A 16,288-nucleotide genomic window follows, 5' to 3' on the forward strand; every position below is an offset into this window, starting at 1 on the left:
AGAGAATTCAACACCTTCAAATGACAATTTTCTAATGCAATAATCCAGTGCTAGAATGCCTTCAAAATTGTCATATTTCACATAAATATGTGTATATTCTATAGGTACACGGTATCTTTTAAAGACACACCTGGGAGGAAACCCTATTCTTTGTCTTTTTTTAGTGCCTCCACAATGATTTTTTTAATAATATATTGATAATTTTAGAAAAAAGTAGGGCAGAAAATGAATGCAGGTGCTTGTGAAGTAACTCATAGCTAATGTTCTCCAAGAGCAGGTTGCAGTGCTTCTGTAAGAAACATTAAAATAAATTACTTCTTAGTTTTTGGGTTTTTTTGTTAGAGTCTAGGCCACAGTAAATTAAGAACCCCGGATTTGTGCTGAACTGTCATCCATAACCACATTTTAATGTAAACCTTAAGCTTCCAGGGTTATTTTGGATTATAAATGAAGGAGAACAAGGTTTTAAGCCTAATTTCATGATTCACAGCTCTTCGTTCTGCATGGCACCCAGTTACAGCTCCTCTAGGGATGCTTTCTACTGCCTGGCTGCAGAGGACTGAGAAAAGGCTGATACCATCCAAGTGATTCTGCTACCCTGGGACAAGAGAAAACTGCACGAATTCTCCTCACATTCAAATACACCGATCTCAGGATGGCTCAGTGATGTGAATGGAGACTTAAACAGTAATAAAATGAACTCTTGTTTGCTCTATTAGCTCAGCAATTCCAGGCATCAGAGGACCCATTTAAATTAAGTGCGTTTATACAATGAAAGGTATTTTTAAAAATTTTAAAATGCAGAAGGGGAGGAAAAAAAAAGCCCTAATGAAAGGCTCTATTTCAAAGAGAATGGGAGATTTGATTCAGCTGTGTATGTGGTATAATACTCTTCTGAAGTTAAAATACTTCTATTTACAGTGGCTTTACTTGCATATTGTAGCTCCCTTTCTGCAGAGGGCATCACTGCAAGGTGAGATTAAAGACAAACTTTACAAATCCCCATTTTGTGGCATTAAGAGTAGAAAAGAGAGGAACTTTCCCCTTCAGTGCTTGTCAGGGCTGCCCTGAGAAGTGCAGCGCTGGATGCTCGGGTTACACATAATCCCCCAGCTTCGAGGGACAATTAGCACCACAATCTCTAGAAAAGCTTTCAGCCCTCAACAGGTGCCTGGCCATTGTGCTCGGGTTTAAATCGAAATCTGGCAGAGGGAATGTCCCAGCCCTCCCCTCTGAAACAACTCTTATTACAGTCCAGACAGAGCAGCTCCACTCTCATTTTCTCCAAAAAGGCCAAACATGACTTTCACCCCTTTGTTTGAGTGCTTTTTTTCCTTTATCTTCCTTCATCTCTCTGACTGAGAGATCTGAAGGCAGGAAGTGGAATTTATTGGTTGCATACTATGAGTCTACTACTTCTCTCCTGACTGGTGAAAAGAGGAGCAAACCCTTTGAGAGCTATATAATTATATTGACAAAAATCAGAAAGTCTTTTCCTCTCTCTGAGCAGTTTCAGAAATTAGAGTCCAGAAAAATGCACCAGTACATCAGTCTAACATTAATATTGTATCTGCGTTAAAGGATGAATTATATATATGAGGGGTTTTTCTTGTAATATTGTGCATTTGAAAATCTCCTTCACAGTCAAAAATCATATTCTTTAAATTTTTTTCTGTCTTTCAGAACATCTTCACGAGGCAGGAATGACAAAGTGCCTCTCACGACTCCAACTTGCACAGTGAGTAAAACAACACTGAACACTTCTCAGAAATATCCTCTTTTTTCCAATGTAGAGGCATGCTCTACCCAGAAGAAATATTTATTAGGAAGAATTCCCTCCTTAGTAGTCAGTCAGGTTTTCTGATCCAGTTACAAATACTTTCTGGCAAAATAAACAATTTAGAGCCCCGCATTACTCAAGGGAGGCCGACTGCCTAGTGAATTAATCATTTATGATGAAGAAAAAGAAAATCGTTATGAAAGATATCAAAAGATGCAGTAAAACACAATGGCACTTAAAAGAATAAGAAATCTTGACATTTGATCTGACTTGTTTCCATATGGAGACAAGATTGATAATACAAACCAGATATTCCTTTGGCACAATTCAGATTATAAACTCAAGTCTCCACAACACAATGAGAAAACAGCGAGTAGATTAATCATGCACAATTTCCAGTTTGCTTTCTTCTCTGCACCCTGTGGAGTCCTATTGCCATTACCTTTCTGGGCCATGCTCATGGCTCTTTCTCCTAGGTTTTTTTTTGCCGCTCTCTGGTTCCTCTGCTCCTCCTGTGGGCAGACCCCGGGGGCTCACACCCTGTACCTGGCAATCAGTTCCCAGAGAACTCAGCACCCTGAATGTGTGCTGGACTTGCTAAACCTTTAACAACAATCTATATTATTATTTCCCTCCATCAATCTAAATTTAGTAACAACTAATTCTTAATTATGCATCTCTTTCCCCCCCCTTGGATCTGAAGTCTCCCCTGGGTCAGAAGTGCTGAATACCATGAAAAGGAAGGTCACAAATCTCAATTTTCATATACAACTGAAGCCACACACAACCTATCCTAGCAGCCACTACCTCATGGCCAGAACATGAAATAGCTCCCACTTATGCTTCCATTCCTTTAGGATGGCTACAGAAAGAATTCATCTCCTGAACTGAAGCTGGCAGCTAAAACAATGGCAGCCCTGGAAGTCAGAAGGGCAGAGAGGTCTGCTGGGCACAAGAGACAGCTTGGGTACAGCAGATTTGGGAAAGAGGTGCAGATGAGACAAAATGGTCTGAGAAAACTAAATCAAGGCAAGAACAGAGGAAAAAAAAAAAAAAAAAAAAAATCAATGTTCCTGGCAGTTTGCCATTGGCACAATAAGCTCTGTATTGACATCAGTATATTTCTATAACTGCAACAAATCTTGTTTTTACAGCTTCATCCAATAGAATTCATAAGCTACAGTTCTACTAAGAAACAGAATTAAACTCCTAGTTAAAAAAACCAAAATCAGTCTCAGTTTTAATATATTAAAATGGTCTCAGACAAAAACGGCAAAACCACTGCAATGTAAAGAGCTTATTCCCTTTAACTGACTTAGTGCAACTACCACGGCTTGCAAGAGGAAAGTCCAAAGTCTTTTATCCTATAAATAACGCTCTTACGCTTTTACAAAACAGCAAATCTATACTAAAATAAAAATCCTCACTTAAATGTTTCCAAGCTGCTTTCTCAGAGTGGTTTCATGAACAGATGTGGTTGCAGGATGACAAAAAGCTCATCTTGCTTATTTATTTCATTAGGCAGGTGATCAGCAGAACACACACCGAGCCAAAATGACAGGATTTGGACTCCCAGCCATGCTGGATTTCATGCCAGTTACAAAGATAAGCAGACAACTTGAGGTCATCAGTCTGTTTCATGTTTCACTGGAAAATATTCATCTTTTTTATGGATTCACAATGACTGTGGAAAATACCTTACACAGAGAGATGAATTTCACTCTGCTGAATTATTTTGTTATCAGCAGCTTAGGATTCACTGTGAGCTTTAAAGACAAGCCAAAGTTTAACTGTCCTACTTTTCAATAATTGTAATAAAAAGACAAGACCCCAACCCAATTTCTTTACAATCTAAACAAGACTGAAAATAGCAAGGAAACACCAAAGAAGTATGGATGACAATAAACAGGAATAATCTCGGGAAACCAGACGGCCATTGCTGATTTTTGTTCATGTGAAAATAGAAAGTTTGTTTTATTTTGGGCTGGTTCTAAGAAGCCTCTCCAAAATGTGAAGGAAGAAAAAGCAAGAACAGAAACTTAATTTACCTGGACTATCACTGAACAAATTACCATAGAGCCATATCTCTAAAAGAGGAGCAAAAATTAAGGAAGAGACATTAGAAATCAAGACACCAGAAAACAAAACAAAACAAAAGCAAGCACCTATATGGGGAAAGAAGTGGACAAAGGAGAAAAGGAAGTTTAAGGAGTGAACTGGAAATGGTGCAAGGATTGCTGGACTTGAGATGGGCAACTCTGCACACTTCCAGAACTTCAGCTGTTCTGCTGAGGAGAGAGCAGGAGCCATGGATGCATCCCAGTGTGGGATAATTCCGAAGTCAGAGAACATATGCTTTGAGTTTAATCCAACCGCAGAGCTCTGGCAAACACACTGCATTTAGGGAGACAAATACATCAACTTCAATTTTTTTTAGCAGCTGTGCTGCCCTTTAATTGCTCACACCCTGAAGCGTACACTTGTACCCCTCTGCCTCACCTCCAAAAAGCAGCTCACTTAGAACAGCCCAGCCTTTCTAGCTGAAGCCAACGAACAGCTCTTGCCCACTGGAATTTTCTCTGAGATACAGTGGTATTTTCCACTTGTTCTGCCCATTTTCTTCCTAATTAAACACATATTGAAGTGTCTTCCTAGGAAGGCTGAGCCATACCAGCAAGAACCAAGACTCCCTAGCTCAGCTGGCAAGCTCCTCCCTAGCAATCCCAAATCATCCCAGATCCAGAGTCTTCTCTCTTTCACAAATTGAGGTTCTCCTCACAGACTCACCAACGCCCCAAGCTTTGCTCCACAACTCCAGGCATTTCAGCATTGACTGTACACATTGTCCCAGATCCTATTGAGGTCAGCAGAACACAAGCCCACCTCAAACTCCACTTTTCCTTCCAGCCCTCGGTGCAAGTTGTACTCACACACCTCAGGCCACGTCCACAACCTCTCTCCAGCAAAGCCAAGCTGCCTTCCAGCAGGGGAGAGGAGCAGGAGGCAATATCCATACCTCTCCTCACAACCAATCAGGCTTTGGCACCCATCAAACTCATTGGCACCAGGTTTTTTACATTCGCTCCTAATTAGAGCAAACTCTCATAAAGCTGCAAACCTTTTAAAGTGAGCAGGGCACCAGGTGCCAGGAGTTAAAGGGGTGATGGCACTCAGGGCTGGAACAGTCCTCTTGAGGCCAAAGGGGAGAAAAGGGTGGTGCAAGAGAGATGTAGGAAAGGAGAAAGTGTTGATTTTGTACCTGTTTTGTCCTTCCCCTGGGAGCTGAGGGACAGGAGGAGCTGCACAGAGGGGAGAGGTGCAGAAGGAGGGGAATGAGAGGAGCATTTAGCTGAGGCAGCAAATGCAGAGGAGGGTGAACCCTGCTCCCCTCATGGCCCATTGCCCCACAGTCCCTCGGGATGCTCAGCCCCAGCCCTGCCTGTGCTGCAGTGGGTAGGGGGAAAGATTCCACAGACAATGGGAAGGGACAATAATCCAGTCTGGGCTCCCCACCACCACACACAACGAGGAGAGAGGCAACCCTGCCTGCTTCCCACTCCTCAGGTTTCCATTTTGCACTTGCCACCAGTTAATACCTTGCTGTGACAAAGCCCTGCTGGAAGCATGAACTGGCAGCTGATTATGGGGGCGTTTCCCAGGCTTGGCCTCCTGAATATATGCATTTATTCCCTATATGACACTCGGACCCAGGACAGGAACAAACTGCTGTGCATGCACTGCAGGCACCTGTAAATCTCACCTGCAGGACTGGGATTTTTGTTGTTTTGTTTGTTCTTAGCTGCTGAACTCCTAAGAACCCCCTGGCCATGGCTGGGTGCAGAAGCTCAGCACCCCTGGACTCCAAAGCACAGGTACAACTCGTCAGCTCCTCGTTAGCTCAAAGCAGGTGTCCAGGCAGTGTCCCACGCACCCATCCCTGCCTGAGATGCCTTTGGAGCACAGAACCATCTCAGCTGAGGCACATCTTGTGAATGCACCACGTTCCTGCCCACCTCCAGCAGTACACAGAGGAAGTTCAGCTGGCACAGGGTGTCGGAAACGGCCCCGGTGCAGCACGACAAACAGGCACTGCTTCACCGAGACACAAATTTCAATCTTGTTTGTTCAGAAAGGACTGCCGCCCGCTGTCGCCAAGAAAACCCAGCTCCCTGAAACATAAAAACTCTGATTATTTATTAAGACCTTGTTTGGCTCCTCTTAAGCTTTGTATTTTGTTTTCATTTGTCAGATTGAGCACTGCTTGGCTGTATACTGAACTATACTATGACCCCTGATTCACTCTTCCACCAATTCTCTTCATATCTCTTAATTGTCTTGAAATAGCCAGACTTCTGCATGGCAATTAACGTTACTGTGAGCTTGGACACTGGAAATCTGAAAGTGATTAGATTTCTGGAGGGCTGAATGAACCAGTGTCTGGCCAGTGTAATGGCATGGGGTGATCTGAGCACAGAACTGCGAACTGCTGACTCCAAAACCTGGGTCTACCTTGTTATTCCACCTCTGCCCTTCCCGCTGCAGAAGGAGAATCTCTCTCTTTATTTACCTACCTCCCAAGTTTGCGAATAAATTTGGAATGTGACATAAGTGCTAACACTGTAATTAGTAGGAAAAACTTTCCTTGTTCATCTCAACATATTTGATAACAGATGCCTATCACTTAAAAAAGACTAATCAAAATTTTAAAACATATATTCTGGGCAGAATATTTTTAAAACAGAAAGTATTCAAGATGGAATTTTCTTGACAGTGCCTGCTGCAGACAGACTCAGGACAGCTCATTTTGTTTAAAAAAATTAAATAGAAAGTTTGTGGGACTTGCTTTTATATTTTTCTATTACGAATTTAAAAATGTGTTATAAACAAAGAGATAAAAAAATAATCTTCTTGGTGCTGGTAGATTAAGACACCGTTTGTAATGCCCAGGATGGGGAAACTTGGGATTTGCTGCTTTTGGATCCAGAGTGTAATGGAGCATTAAGAAGAATCCTGCAAAGCTGCCTGACCTCAGGCTTTGTGGAATTCCCTGTTCCACAGCACAGTGAGGCTACAGACCTGCTCTGCCTTGTGGCAGCATCCTGAAAATGGACCCCACATGATTCTGGCCTGCAGAGGGTGGAAAGGTGGCTGCTGTTTTGACCATCTAATCTTCAGTTACTGTACAGTGAAACATTAATTCACGCAAAAGAGAAGAAAGGCAAAGATCATTGCTGAGGAAATGAGGATGAACATTTTCTGTAAGATACAGACAGGTCATGTATAGAGAAGAACAAACCTGAAGCACCCACAAAACTTCCAAGGTAAATTCCAACAAACTTCTGGGGCAACAGAAAATAGCCCATGATGTTCTCATAGTAAAGGTGAAACTGTCAGATTTAATCAGGATTTCTTTCCTCTGTGCTCTGAGACTGTAGATGCAGGCTGTAAGACAATAAATATTGCACAACAGAAGAATAAATATTCCATAATGCCTATTCCAAGAGAATGACATTTCAAGTTTCAGGCTTTTTGAAGTCTTACTTTAAAAATAAAATATAAAGAGAATCTGGGTGTTCTATAAATACATATGTTGGAGCCAGGCTAAAAATGTCTGCAGACTTTCAGTTTCAAGCAAACAACTAAACAGCTCTTGCATGTGCCCCTGGTGTCAGCCTGTCTCTCAAAGCTTAGCAATAATAGAGCTGGGCCTCACCCATCATTTTCCAGGAGATTAGATCCCTAAATCCCAGTATCACATTTCTAGAGTTACTGATACAATATAAAACCAAAATTTTCCATCCACGAAGACATCAGCGCGCAGCTCTGCCAAAACAAGGACCCTCCTCAGCTGAGGAGTGTGAAATGACACACGAGCACAGTTTTATGCTCAGATACACAAAACAAAATTATAAAATGTTTTAAGGTCACCCTAGGAAAATGATGTGACTGGAAAGTCCTAACTGAGAAATTACCAGCTAATTTCTAATCTTTTCAAGCAAGTTATAGAAAACTGAATGCAGAGTTGTTTGAGATGACTTGGCACTCTGAGAACCTGTGTTGTTGTTTCATGTTGTTACTGAACAGCAGACAGGCAAATCTGCAGGACCAAAACTTTTAAGACAAGTGGTCTGTCAGCCACCCCTCTGATTATAAGGCAGCGACTCTGGGGAACTGAAAATCAGCAATTGCCATATCAGCTATCCGTGAAGGAAAAGAAAAATTTGTGATTTGTACAAATAATTAGTCACACGATGAATATTTTAAACTTCATAACATGACTGCTTACATCAAGAGTAGGAAAGAGTAGAGATAGCGATTAAAATGTTTGATTTTTAGAGACCATCCAACAGTTCTAAGGCTTCACCTTTGAAGAGGTAACATCTCCTGGTTTGCAGAGCGCAGCCAGCGTGCGTGAGATTTCTGATCCACTTCAGATAGAAACGCTTACACAAGTGCCAGGTCTGGAGGAAACAAGTGAGTTACAGCCCTGGCCACCTGCCAGATCTCCAAGGTTCAAGCTCTGGGTGAAATGGGAACGTGAAAATGTTACAGTATAAATCTTGTGGTGGTGGATGTGAAGTCAGTGTTCACAGAGCGGTTTCTGGTGAACAACCACACTGCTGGCTCGGACTGTCCTTTTTTTGCTGACAGTCTTGGCACAGCAAGCGAGGACTCACTGATAAGAAGGGACTCTTATCTCCAGAGGTGGTCCTCAGGTCAGAGTTGAGGAATGTTGGCTGGATAGCACGGGAGCATGTGCTGCTGCTGCTGCTGCCTGCGGTGTGTTTATCTGCTCCTTCCACGAGTGCCTAATGCTCCATGACATAATTAGGACCAAGAGCAAAGCTATGTGTGAAAAGAACCAAGTATTTCATCAGTGACAGCAACACCAAGAGCTATGTTTCTAAGAAATAAAATATTTTTGAACCTCAGGAGAGAATTAGAACGGAAATAAACCCTAAGACATTAATTTTTAATTACCAGCTATCAGGAAAGAATGTTTTCTTCGGGGGAGTTTTTCTGAAATTAGCAGCTGCCATATTCCTTGTGCCTTTATCCCAGTTTTGGAGGCACAGCCCCAGCCTAGATGCACAAAGGCAACTCCTGTGCCACTGCAAAACTCACCTGTAAGCAGCTTATACCTAGAGATCATTTGGAAGTTTCTTACCGTCAAAGTTATTTGAGCAGCGGTAAAGAAATACAGTAGGGAAGAAAAAAAAAAAAAAAAAAAAAAAAAAAGCTTAGCAATAGCAAACCCCATTTAATCCAGAAAGATGGAACAGGGAAACCCAAGTTGTTTTTAAACCAAGGTTGAACCATCCAGTATAATCATGTGAGTGCCACGAAAATGAGAGGAGCTGGAAGGGTCAGAATCAAAACCCACACGTGAAGCATCCCCCACAGCAGGGACTGAGCTCATGGCAGAAAGGGATTGTCCTGGTATCCTGATGTGAGGTGACTGAGATAAAATATGCTTCACTATAAAAATTTGTATGTCTTTTAAGTCATCTGTAGAAAACCTAAACTGAAATCTCCCTGATTTTTAAGTTCTTGGCAATGTTGCTTCTCCCTTTTTCTCCTTGACTGAGCACAAACTAACACTGTGTCAGTTAAGGTCAGGCTTATCTGAGCCATCTCTGAACTACTAATACTTCTCTCTCCCAAAAGTGAAATCCAAACCTGTTGAAACTGGCCTCTCTTTTCACAAAACAGGATGTGAAATGAGGGCTGATAGCCCTGAGAGTAATGAAAAAAAAATCAAAAGAAGTTTGCTTTTGTAATGGTGTTAGCAGTCTCAATATCACAAGCTTTAATATGTCAAATAATCACAGAATATTACCAGATAATATTAATCAGGGATGTAAAAATGCAGAAATTTATATATGTGTCAAATGTTGTACTAATATATAATATATTCAGAGTGTGTTTGTGCGTGCATCAGGACCACTTCTGGCCACCTGCACGTGAGTCAAGTATTCACTCTGTGCACAAAAAGAAACAGCTGACAGGTCCCTAGAAGAAAATGTCCCAAAAGGACATTATTTAACAAAATTATTCTTATCATAGAAACCTATAGCCTATAACAGGTTAACAAACAGTTATTAGCTTTGTAGTAGAACTTTGGTCATTGATTTTGGACTTGGATTGTAAATTTAAACATGCTGAAATAGTTTGGTGGAGCACACTTAGCGTTGTCATTAAAATACAAAATTCAACATATTCTACACGTTATGTTTATATGAATGAAAAGGCTAATGGAGGTATAGTTATGATTTCTTATCCTCTATCCCCTTGTTTGTTCTTCTGTCCAGTGTTTGCTCTCTGATCTACACAACAAATGTTCTTCAAGGAGTCCATGAGAGCCCTGACAAGTGCAATGTTCAATTTGCAAAGCACTTGCATCCAGCTTCCTGCAGGTGCTCAACTCTGGGTATGTGGAAACACACCCAGGGATGGTTTCACACACTCACATCACTCCCAGGATATTTCATGCACACAGATAAAAATTCAGAACAAGCAGGTGCTGCCTGCTGCCCAACCTTGACACAATTTACCAGTCTCCTGCGTGTTCCCAGCATATCCCATGAATCCTATTGCAAGTAAACACAAATAGCCAGCATGGCCTTTAATTTGAGATTAAAATATTTTTATCTATTTAAATGCGCATTGTTCTGTGCTTCAGACACCTCATCTGTTAACTTTGGCACACCGTGGTGGTGGTTTGAAATGAACTTGTGTAAAAAACTGTAATGACTTCTGTGTTGTGGATATCTGAGTTATGCAGGCTGTTTGCATCTGCCCAATCCCATTTTTCCTTCAGAGGGACAGTTGAGTGTCCCTGAAAAGGGGTGCCTGTTGTCTTACTCAAAATCAGTCATCACAGATAACAAAGACACAATTGTTTTGGACATAGAACATGAAGTGATGATTAATCCTTTCCCTGTGCATTCTTGTCAAGTGCTTACTTCACCTCCCACTTTAGTCAGTTCTCAAAAACCATCTGGCCTACAGTTCTTTTCTTTTTTGGTTGTTATTTTTTGGTTTGGTTTGGTTTTGGAATATGTTGCCTAATTTTTGTTAGTCATGATGAAAAGCTGAAACCAACGGTGATGAGTCTGCACCAGGTGCCTGGTATTACAGCATGCTAGAAATTGTCTTGCAAAACAGTCAAATACTTATTTTGGTTGAAGGGTTATTTTCCAGAGCAGGACTGGATATTCTTCCCACCCACAAGTATTATTTTCTATTCTGCTACCCAGAGGGCCACGAAAGAGAATGCCACTTTATAAACAAATAGACAGCTGTGTTCTCCTGAAAATATAAAGTTCATTCTTTCACTTGGACCTTCATGTACCAAGACCAGGTAAAGGATTCCCTTATTCTGTACGTAATACACTGAACTACAATTGACATAATCTTGTACAATGACAAGCACGGTTCGAGGTGGAGAGGAATAAACAAGTAATGTTGTGTCCAAACCCATCGCCCCATACAAAACAGACAGGCTTGAGGCTCTTAGGCACATGGAGCCCTCCAGCCACAGCCAAGAAATGCTCCTTTCAGGAAAGGCAACACTTTGCTTTGATATATGAACTTGTCCCACAGCTAAAATGTTATTCATTGCACACATGTTGAGTTAAATCATTGCAAATAAACAAGCCATTTCCCCATCTGGGCATTCTTCTACCAAATAAAAAATGGTTTGCTTTGTTTCAGGTGAAATCCCCTCCAAAGTGACTTGCCCAGATAACAGTGTTTACTTGTATTATTTTACCATGCAATTATGTTGTTTTCCATCCACAGTCTATCTGAGATCCAAGATCATTCTGTTGCCATTGGATTGGGATGTTGGACCAGCACTTGCAAAGGATGTTTCGCCCCACTAGGGCACGATATCTCGAATATCTCAGCCATCTCTCTATAGTGTGATGGATCATCCTTGTCTTTCCTCTTTGGCTACACAGGGAACCCTGATAAACAGAAAACTAAGTTTTTTATCTGGAACTCTGGCTGGTTGCCTGATCTCTTTTAAACTGGCTGCTGACACTAGGGAAATCTGTCCTTCTCTGAAAAAAAAAAAAAAAAAGGTTAAACCCGATCACCAGGAGTTATCTTCAGTGATAGGGACCTTTTATTTGCAAATAAAAGCTCTTGGCTCTCTCTTTTTTGAGACCTCTGAGGTTTGTGTATTTGTGTTGCATACTTTCATTAAATTGTTAGTTAATTGTTCTGCTCTGGGACTACACAGGAATTGAGACATCTTTTTTTTTTTATTCATTCTCCTTCCCAACAAATTGATTAAATTATGCATAAGCCCACACATTTTTGTAAACCAAGAGTTTTGATACCAAATTGTCCCAATAGGTACACTGCTTTTATAGCATTATTTTTACGTTTCCCTTGAAATGAAATATACCTTTCTTTACTGAAGGCAACTTTCAAAGGACGGTGCAGTGACAGTATCGAGTTTCACTGTGAAATTTGGGACTGTGGAACCATGGCAGACACAGTAGGTTAGACTGTAGGTTAGAGCCTAGATGACAATCCAGGACAGATAAAAAGTAATCCTTCCTCTGTCTTTCTGCACCTTTTTTTTTTTTTTTTTTAAACCTTTATAATGACCTGATCACACACAAACCCAGACTGTCCCACTTCTTCACAAACCTTGCTAGCTTTTTACTATGCCATCATTAAAAGTGACATTGATTTCAGGATTTTCAAACACTGTGTAAAATGAGAAAGTAGCCCAAAGTCAGAGAAACTGGTTCCCAAGCAAAAAAAAGAAATGACAGAAAATAAAACACGTGTAGCAAAAATTACTATTATAAAAATTACAGATTTACAGCCTCGGTTTGTGATCAAAGGTCTCTAAGTTGCTATCACATAAAAGCTCTGCTCTGTCGTGGAGGAACATTACAGCTCCTCTATTGTTCTCAAACACAGCTCAGGTCAAAGAAGTAGCATAACAAATCAATTAATGTCCTACCTGCCTTCCTCACTAATTAGAGACTCAGCTTCTCTCTCTGCTCTTGATATTTGAAACTTCTCAGAAGGTGAAGATTAAAGTAGCAGCTCTCAGACTTTTCCAGAGGGTTTCCTTTTTAAGCCTCACCTTCCCTGACAAGTATGGATTCAGTTGAGGTGAAAGAGCATTAGGAAATTTTCCAAATTTTACCATCTCTGCTGCTTTTATTTATTTTTATTCGCCCCCATAAACAGAGTCTGTTAAACTCCCACAAAGGAATATCTTTATTATCTTACCTCCAATTCTGGTTCTAAAAATATTCAGATTATCCAGAATATTGAACTTAATTGCTGTTAAACCTAATTATTCATGTTCCTCCCTGTTCCAGGAAATGTGGCCACAGTTCACCTACAGTAAAGGTCCCATCAGCATCCCTGGTTTTGTAATCATCTCTCAGATATAAACCAGCGTTGTCCTTTTTTTCCATAGGAGAAATTCTTCAGTCCATGTGTCTGAATTCCCACTGGACCATTTAGATACACGTTTTCTACTCTTTCTCCTGGTCATTCCACTCTCAACAACAAGGACATGTACATTCTGTCATTGTTATTTGGTTTCCTATATTTTCCATATCCTAGACTATGGTCTACCAAGACTTTTAAATGCCTTTTCTTTTACTCTGCCTTTTTTAGCCATGGGGACTATCCACCAGCACCAGGGATCTAATCCAATGTAATTATCGAATATGCAGCTTTTTGTTTGCGTTGCACAACTTGTCTGCGTGCAATAGAAGAATTTGCTCAGCTTCTTGGACAAGCACATGATTTGCATATTCACACAATTAAGTGCAATAAATGCAATTAAGTGGACAGAAGCCTGCACATGTGTGTATCACACACCAGTGAGGCTTCTGTGCACATGGAAACAGCTCTGGAGTGATCAGAGCATGATGACACCTGGCGAATGCCTGGAGGTACAAACCCGAGACAAGGAAGCAGGAGTGTTTCTGCAGGGATTCCGGGTTTGGAAGGGTTAATGCAGGGTTTGAACGCCGCGTTTATGAACCATATCACACACCAGACCGTGCACTTGCAGCATTCACCAAAGCCAGCGGGAGTCACGGCTTCTTCCAGCAGCGAGCCACACACACATAAACTGAGTTAAAATATCTTGTTTACATACTGCAAACCTAATAACCCACAGAAACCCCTGGCACGGTGCGGCAGGAGTTTCCCGCAGACACCGCCACTTCTCCAGAGCTGGTTTTTCACGTCTTGGTAGCAGCTGACCCTCGAAGCGTTTTCAGACATCAGCCGGTGTTTTGTTAACCCGGCCGTGCCCCGCCGTACGCGGCCAGGGAGCAGCCGCGCTCCCGGGGAGATCGGGCGCTGGCAGCGCGCTGCTCCCTGCCGGGCTCCGCGGGCTCTGCCCGGCCCCGGAGCGTGCCCGCACAGCCCAGGAACGGCAGGGATACCTCTGCTCCATGTGCTCATCGCGTTCGGGGTGTTCATCAAGAGGCTGAGCAAGAATAGCAAGCGGAGCCCAGCACGGTGAGGATTGTTCCTGACAAGTCGCAAATGAGCTACTTTATTTTTCTTTTTTCTCAGTTGACATTTTAAATGTATTTTATTGCTATAGGTTTCTTCATTCCTTCCTGATTTCCGTCTAGAAGTTTAAAAATCTAAAAGTGCACTAGACTGAGTCAATCCCCCCACCCCCAATTTATATCAGCCTCAAACATCTTAACAGGTTCCAATTACCATATGGGTTGGCTTTTAGTTTTATTTTAACTGGACCCTTACTCACGGCAGCCTTTAGGTCAGGAAGGAATTGCTCCCTGGGAAGGTGGCAGACCCTGGCACAGGGTGCCCAGAGCAGCTGTGGCTGTCCCTGGATCCCTGGCAGTGCCCAAGGCCAGGTTGGACATTGGTGTTGGAGTGACCCGGGACAGTGAGAGGTGTCCCTGCCCATGGATGGCGTGGGACTGGATGAGCTTTGAGGTCCCTCCCTGTAGGAACAGGGTAAAAAGCTGGCCTGTCATTTCTTCTAAGTGCGGCTAACAAATAATCTGTAAGTTCCCTTATGAAGCTGTTCTGAGAATGAGAAGTTCCTTTAACACAGCAATCTGTTCTGAGGGCGAAAAACAAATGCACCTGTAACAACAAAGGATCTGTCCCATGAGAATCAGTAAAGAAAATATGTAAACAATCCGGGAATAGATAGATAGATTTGATGGATGAGTAAAATACCTTTTACTAACCAATAGAATAATTAACAGGAAAGCTAATAACCAATTAAAAGTTGCCCTCGGGGTTTGTAAAAACTGTATAAAAGACAGCATGGGGCCATAATAAAGGGGAATCTTCTGAAAACTTGACATCATGTCATTCGGTATGTCATGACTGTCCTTACAATGACACCTCCCAACCCAAACCACGCCATGATCCTATGGAACTCTCACTTAATGGTCCAAATTTATCTCAAGTGAATCAGCTCCAAGCTGATAAACTTAAGAAAGCGATTAAGTTTAATCCATTAAACCACAGTTAGGGAACAGTCAGCAAAGGCTTCTATTACCCAATACTTAAGATGAATGATGTAATTGCATCATAAGCTAATAAATTACTGATATCTAAAGGGAAATTCTGACATCATTCTCAAAAATGCTAGTCTGTCCAGTTATCTTTCTCTATGAGCAGTTCTTGGACAGAAAGGTGAAATTTAGCTCTAACTTTTCCTAAAGCTTTCTTAGAGGACACCTCGAACAGTACAAAATGTTTTAATAGAAAACAAGTAACTCTAGCAAGATGATTGTATAATTATAAAATATTCTGATTTTCCAAAAGCAGCTGGTGCTGAAAGACATTTTTCAGGAAATGTTAGAAACATCTCTTCTATGGATTTCACGTTGATGGAAACACAAAATGATATAATGAAAAAGGACAGAATCTAATTATTCTAATATTTTATTTCTGTCAGAGGCCAATTTTAGGCATTCCAGAGAAAGGCAGAAAACCATTTTTGAACACTACAAAGACTCAATGGAAGAAGTTAAAAACCAGAGCAGGTGTTGGAAAATTGTATCTGCCCTTTTTTTCTGTTTGTTGTCCAAAAATGCAAATTGCTTTTTACAAAAAACCTTCCAGCTACATTTTAGCTTGACAAAATTTAGCGTCTATTCATGCTGGTGCTGAGAGAGAAAGCCATGAATGTCAGCACACAGCAGTCTGGATTTCATAATCACATGTCTCTCAACATCCTTCTACATAATACCTAGGACCAGGTAATTACAGCACAATTTTAAAAAGTCTCCTAATTCAATAAAATTAGGATAAAAAAAATAGAGAAGTAAGGAAACATGTATTGGGGCTGCCAAATATGGATAATTTGTCCCATTTTCTTTTGTAACTGAAATATGTAAACACCAAAATGATAAAAAATCAGCAGTTTACACTCACATGTAAGATTCTTTAAAATTTATATTATCTCTGCTTTGTTAATGGCATAAATAGTCAGAGTTATGGAGTTAGGAGCCTAACATC

The 16,288-nt window shown here is 41.2% G+C and overlaps 1 protein-coding gene across 25 annotated transcripts in view; it reads right to left on the reverse strand.

Moving 5' to 3' along the window:
- ZDHHC15 (zinc finger DHHC-type palmitoyltransferase 15) overlaps positions 1-16,288 on the reverse strand; it is a 187,035-nt gene that overhangs the window by 116,018 nt on the left and 54,729 nt on the right. For 4 of the 25 annotated variants that reach the window (XM_040084172.1, XM_058423258.1, XM_040084164.2 and 1 more), the window contains one exon: positions 7,077-7,222. The exons of 16 other annotated variants lie outside the window; for them this stretch is intronic. The gene's annotated coding sequence lies outside the window, so the exon portion shown is untranslated. Of the gene's footprint in view, positions 1-4,567; positions 4,635-4,663; positions 5,014-7,076; positions 7,223-16,288 lie in introns of those variants that run through there. 5 more of the 25 variants (XM_058423268.1, XM_058423267.1, XM_040084170.2 and 2 more) reach the window with 5 other exon arrangements.

The sequence above is a fragment of the Hirundo rustica genome, chromosome 21, assembly GCF_015227805.2.
Source record: "Hirundo rustica isolate bHirRus1 chromosome 21, bHirRus1.pri.v3, whole genome shotgun sequence".
Taxonomy (NCBI): Eukaryota; Metazoa; Chordata; class Aves; order Passeriformes; family Hirundinidae; genus Hirundo; species Hirundo rustica.